This window comes from Spermophilus citellus (assembly GCF_964194105.1).
Source record: "Spermophilus citellus genome assembly, chromosome: 10".
In the NCBI taxonomy this organism is placed as follows: Eukaryota; Metazoa; Chordata; class Mammalia; order Rodentia; family Sciuridae; genus Spermophilus; species Spermophilus citellus.
In genome coordinates, this window is record NC_138197.1 from 77,434,656 (window position 1) to 77,440,655 (window position 6,000).

Below are 6,000 nucleotides of genomic sequence, written 5' to 3' on the forward strand. Positions count from 1 at the left end.
GTAATGTACTTTTCTCCTACCTCAAAGAGACATGTGGCTGGAGCTTTTGCTCATATATATGAAAAACAGTTTGTTGTCATTTTGCTTTGGTTTTTTGATATTGGGAATTGAACTGAGGGGTGTTTAACCATTAAACCACATTCCCAGCCCTTTTGTATTTTCCTTTATTTATTTTTTTTTTTGCTTTGTTTTTTTGAGTTGGGGTCTCACTATGTCACCCAGGCTGGCCTCTAATTTTTTTTTTTTCCCCAGAGCCAGGGACTAAACTCAGGGCCTTGCATGTGCTAGGCAAGTGCTCCGCCACTGAGCTAACTCCCCAACCTTCTTCTTTCTTTTTTTCTTTTTTGAGACAGGGTATCGCTGTCTCAAAATTCTGAGTCTTAGGGCTTTAGGCTTATTGCTAAGGCTGGCTTTGAACTTGGATCTTTCTGCCTTATCCTCTGGAGTTGCTGGGATTACCAGCATGCTTTAGCATGTATAGCATGTTTTGTTATTCTTAAAAAACAACAACAACAACAACAACAACAAAAGAACAAATAATAATCTGGGCACAGGACACATGCCTGTAATCCCAGCTACTTGGAAGACTGAGGGAGGAGAATTATAAGTTTGAAGCTAGCCTGAAGAACTTAGCAAGACCCTATCTCAAAATTAAAAATAAAAGGGCTGGGGATTGCAGCCCAGTGGTAGAAAAGAGTCTCAAGGGAGGTGCTTTTACCCCCAGAGACCATTGCAGTTATCTGATGACATTTTGATCCCTGGGTTCAATCCCCAGCACACAAAAACAAAACAAATAAAATTACCCATGAAGATGCAGTGCTAGGGGCAGGGGCTAGGGCTCAGCTGTAGAGTGCTCACCTAGCATGCCTGAGGCACTGGGTTCCATCCTTAGCACCACATACAAATAAAGAAATAAAAACATTGTATCCATCTACAACTAAAAAAAAAAAAAATGCAGTGCTAGAACATTGATAGAGGAAATCCTAGTTGCTGGTTCCGTTATGAACTTTTTTTGATATATGTCTATGTGTTTAAGAAAATATATAGACTTTAAAAATTTGGTTCTTGTAGAGCTATCAGTTCACATACCCCTCTTCACATGTTTTTTGCTTTCTTTTACTCATTCAGATTGTTTTTTTCTCTTTTCCATACAGCTAACCCTGCCTACTTTGTCTTTTTATATTTTTAAATTTTACAAATATCCTTTTTAAATGAAATTTTATATGGAATTTTGGAGGCTGAGCAAGGAACAGACGTGGCTTTTTTCCTGGCCCTGCCACATCCTGGGAGAAGAGACTAGACTTTGCCTTCAGGAAGCAGAAATGTGACCTAAATTCATTTGAGAGATGACCTACAGCTTTGGGATTTACTTGTGAAGCAAATTTAGTTGAAGACTAGGTCTCGCAGTCTCCGGAAGGATGGACTGACTTACTTCTGACTAGCTCTTCTCACTGCAGAGTCTGTCACCCTCTGAGGAAGGTGTCTTTTCTGGCGGCTCCAGATTTTTCAGAATGCCTGCCATCCTGCCTCCTGGTGGATCTTTTCTGCCCAGGTTGCGTGGCCTCTCTTTCTGCTGCACATTGCTGTGCTCCAGGCCTTTATAGCTGTGACCTTGCTGCAGAGCAATGTGTCTCAAGGGAGGTGCTTTTACCCCCCAGAGACCATTGCAGTTATCTGATGACATTTTTTATTGCTATGCCTGGGAGTGGGAGTGTGTGTGTTATTTGCATCTAGTTGCTAGAGACCAAGGATGCCACTAAACATCCTACAGTGCAAAGGAGAGCCCCACTATGCCCAACAAAGAATTATCTATTTCAAAATATCAATAGGGCCAAGACTGAGAAACCTGGATGTTGGCAGTGTTTTCCTGACTTCTCGGCTGAGGTAAATTCCCACCCAGTCCTGGACACACAGTGCCCTTTAACACTCATGCAACTGGTTTGGATGGATGGAATTGGTATTCTTGAATTCTCCCTGGACTCCAACCTTTGACACTTCTGCATGTAACAAGAGCTGTCCTTGTAAGGCTCATGGCTCTTGTGCACATGCTAAATACACAGACACACACACTTGGAGGGAGGAAGGTACGGATTGTTCTGTGGATGCTATGCAGAGATGGGAAAGGAGTTTTCTGTGACCGTAGAGTGCTCTGCCCTTCCATACTTTGTTTAGACCCCTTCCCTAGGGAGCCAGAACATTGGGAATAATTTTCCTTCTTGTTGAAGGACAACAAAGAGCTAGGGTAGAAAAATGAAGTACATCCCATCTCATGATTTATAAGGTCAGATCTTTATAAATAAAGACTCTAGCCCTGTCAGATGCAGTGGCACAGGCCTGTTATCCTAGTGACTAGAGAGGTGGTAGCTTAGCAAGATCTTGTCTCAAAGTGAAAAATAAAAAGGACCAAAGATGTATGTAATTCAGTGGTAAAGCACATCCAGGTTTAATCCCTGGTACCACAAAAAAACAAACAAACAAACAAAAACAACTTATTTTTCTCACATCAAGATAAGCAGGAAAAAGCCTTTGCCCATCTTCTGGAAAATAAGATCCTACTTCTGTCTTCTTCCAGTCACTCTCTCATGTATCAAAAGGAGAACTCTATTCCCCTTTACTCAGAGACCAGGAGGCATCTGCACCAGACAAAGCAAATAATGGAGATGGATAAATAAGTGTTCATGGGCTGGTGTGGAGAAAAAGAGAGGATGAAAGCTGGAAGAGAAACTGAGGTGTCAGTGGCTGCACATAGAGCTAGGCCCAGCTTTCCCTTCTTTCCCTTTTGCCCCATAATTGAGGTCTTCCCTGCCATCAGTCTTTGTACATCCTGGGGATAAAGGAGTTGGGGGCAGTGGGTAGGAATACAAAGTGTAAAGAACAAAATTGCCTCTGTTTTCTCATTGGTGCTTTCAACCCCAGGAAAGTCTTATCCAGCACAAAAGCTCCAAGTCCATTAACCCTCCAGGAGGGTTTGGCTTAGCAGACGGTGCTTGCTTTGTCTCTAACCTTCAGTAAAGTGAAATATTCCAGAGCTGCTATCTTATCAGTGACCTTTCAGAAAAAAGAGAAAACAGCCAGGTGTGGTGGTGCACACCTGTAATCCCAGCATTTTGGGAAGCTGAGGCAGGATGATCCCAAGTTCAAAGCCAGCCTCAGAAATTTTTCCAGGCCCCAAGCAGCTTAGTGAGACCCTGTCTCAAAACATAAAAAGGGGTGGGGATATGGCTCAGTGATTAAGTACTGGGTTCAATACCTGGTACTGGGTGAAAAAATCCAGAATTCTGTTTATTTAACTGATGGTAGATTGGGGAAGTCTTGCTGGTAGGTTTAATGTTTCCTGCATAGGAACTGGTGTTGCTGTCTCTGCTGACCTTCCTGTCTCCCAAAATCCCTGATTCTGTCTCCTTTCTCTGTATTTTCTAAATTTTTTAAATGGCTGTGATTTTTACTTTGTTTTAAAATATTGAAGTTACCTTTTTTGGTTCTCTTCATATGAACCTACCATTGAGAGAGTGCTTCTGGTTTGGGCAGGTTTGAGGACAGGAAGTAATTGGGAGCCTGCAGTTATTTTTGTAGTGGTTAATGGCACTGAGGAATTTCTTTTTGGTGCTTTTGATTTATACTCCTACTTTCCCCACTAGTTGTTAGTTCATTTCTAATAGTGGGTAGTAATTGGAGAAAGGATGGAATAGGAACTATTTCTCCCATGAATTGGTGAAGATTGGTTAGGGTGGGCAGCGGGTAGAGGAGCCAGTCTTGGACTGCGCTCTTTAAACACTATGCCTAGTTTTTTCTGAATCCTGTCTTCCTGGAAGCCACATTTTACACTCTCTGTACTTTCATCTCACCCCCACTCATTACAGATGCTCATAACATTCTTAAAATATTTTAGTACTTTGTGCTTTTCTGTTTTCAGTCAAATAGAACTTATGAGTTCTTTCCTCAGATGGTGTAATCCTTTACTAGGCTCTAGGCCTGCCTATTCCGTTTCATGTCAGTGTTATTATTGCTCTTTTCAGGCTCTGAGTTGATATCCTGACCCTAGACTGTTTGGACTCTTTGGAGGAGGGTGCAGGTAGAGGTTAGGAAGGTGTGGGAATGATGATGGATAGGGATGTTATTTTTAGTGTTTTCAACCAAAGAAGAGGTTAAAGCCTGGTGGCTCTAAAGAGGTTATAACCCTTGTTAGTAACAGAGGTATTATTTGCACTAAGGATGAGGACAAGACCTGCTGCACAGGCCATTCCTAGTTGTGCCACTTCAGCCCCATTTCATTCCTCTTCCTTTTCTAATTTGCTTAACAGTAAGCTCATTCATTCCCCCTAATGCCTCCAGTGTCACCAGGCTCTCCTTGCTATTCCAATATGTCAACCCACTGGGGCTGAGACCTACCTATGGGATTTTACTTTGCCATAAAGATGCTGTAAGTGATCTCAGTGGAATGTTGCAGGGATCCCTGACATTGACAATTATTGGTCTTCTGGAAAAGGAACTATTGCTGCTTAGGCACATGCCCCACCTTCTGGGAAGTAGCAGCATTGCACACATTGAGGGGCTACTTTGCCTTGTTAGCCAAGAAGTTGGGGGTATGATCAGGTCCCAACCTGCCCCTATCCTCTGCTAGACTTGGATCTGTGGACTTCAAAGAGGGTGGGGGTTACTAAAGCCAGCCTATAGATCCTAGATCCTGTGCCTTGTTATACCAGTTCTTCCTGATTTCCTTTTAAACCAACCACTCCATTTCCATGTGACCCATTTTTTAGGGCTTCCCAAGCATTAGCAGATCCCTGAAGTTTGCTCAGCTTTTACCCTTTCCTTCCATCGGACAGTCTTCCTCTGTGGCTAAAACCAGCCTATAGTGCTCTCTCCCCTGATCTTTGCTGAACCTCCCTATAGGTGTTCCTCATGTTTGAAATGAGAAAACTAGGTGCTCTCAACACTCCAGTTACCACTGCTTTCTCCCTGGCCTGTCCACTTGTTTTGAATAAGCATTCATTATCCAAGTAGATCCCCAAACTTCCTTGTCCTTGTTACTCATCTACCTCACAATCTCTCAATTAAACAAGGGCACAAGCACCTGACTTACATCTTTTCCTATTGTTCTCTTCATGAGGGTTAGGAAACTGGGGACTAGAAAGGACTCATGAACAAATTCAGTCTTTGGTTTTTCTACTTCTGGAATGTCTTCTCTCGGGGTTTTAGCTCACTAATCAAACTTTTTAGGTAGGTCTCAATGTGGCACCACCTAAGGTAACAACAGATTGTTGGGAGTTACCCCAGGACCACCATTAGAACAGAGCTTAGAACTATAAAATTAATTATTGGCTGCCTCATAGCAGAGAAGGTAACCAAACACCAAAGAGTTTTATAGGACTGGAAATAGATGTTCCTTTTTCACCTTAACAGTTATCTTTCTTAGAGGGTTCAGGAGAAAAAAATGCCCAAACTAAAGGGTTACCTAGTTAAGACTTTTACAGCCCGAGTAAATAAAAGTTCCTACCCCATCACTGGTGTCCCAATTTCCCCAACACATACCCTTTTTGGATGGATGAATACTTACTACATGCACTTATCACCTTGAAATAAGTTTAATTTATACTTAAAACACATTTTGTACTACAATTTTTCCTTTATCCAGAGACTTCTAGTTTTATATTCTTCCCATGTTATGCCAATGCCACCCTTTTAGCTTATTCTTTTCTGACCCCTGGTCTTCCCATGTTGCTTCCTTACAGTTTGGTAGAGATTCATTTTGTCAACATTTTTAATAAAACACAAAAATCTGTTTTGGTGTCTTATCCATGGGTGGGAGGGTATGTTGCTACAGGAAATAAGTGGCAGCTTAGGAAGGTAAGGCATGCATCTTGAAGTGGGAACAGGGCATGTGGAAACTCATTTACCCCAGTGCCTCAGTTAAGATTTTGAGGCAGATCTACTGAAGCAGAAGGTATGAAACAGGATTCCTGTTGCTTAGGGGTTAGTGATAAATCTGCATCTTATATA

General features: G+C 42.1%; 1 protein-coding gene across 4 annotated transcripts in view; it reads left to right on the forward strand.

Moving 5' to 3' along the window:
• The window catches only part of RBMS2 (RNA binding motif single stranded interacting protein 2), a 56,223-nt gene extending 50,441 nt beyond the window's left edge, over window positions 1-5,782 (forward strand). For all 4 annotated transcript variants that reach the window (XM_081309464.1, XM_081309463.1, XM_081309461.1 and 1 more), the window contains one exon: window positions 1,155-5,782. The gene's annotated coding sequence lies outside the window, so the exon portion shown is untranslated. The remainder of the gene's footprint in view (window positions 1-1,154) is intronic.
• The last annotated feature ends 218 nt before the right edge of the window (window positions 5,783-6,000 follow it).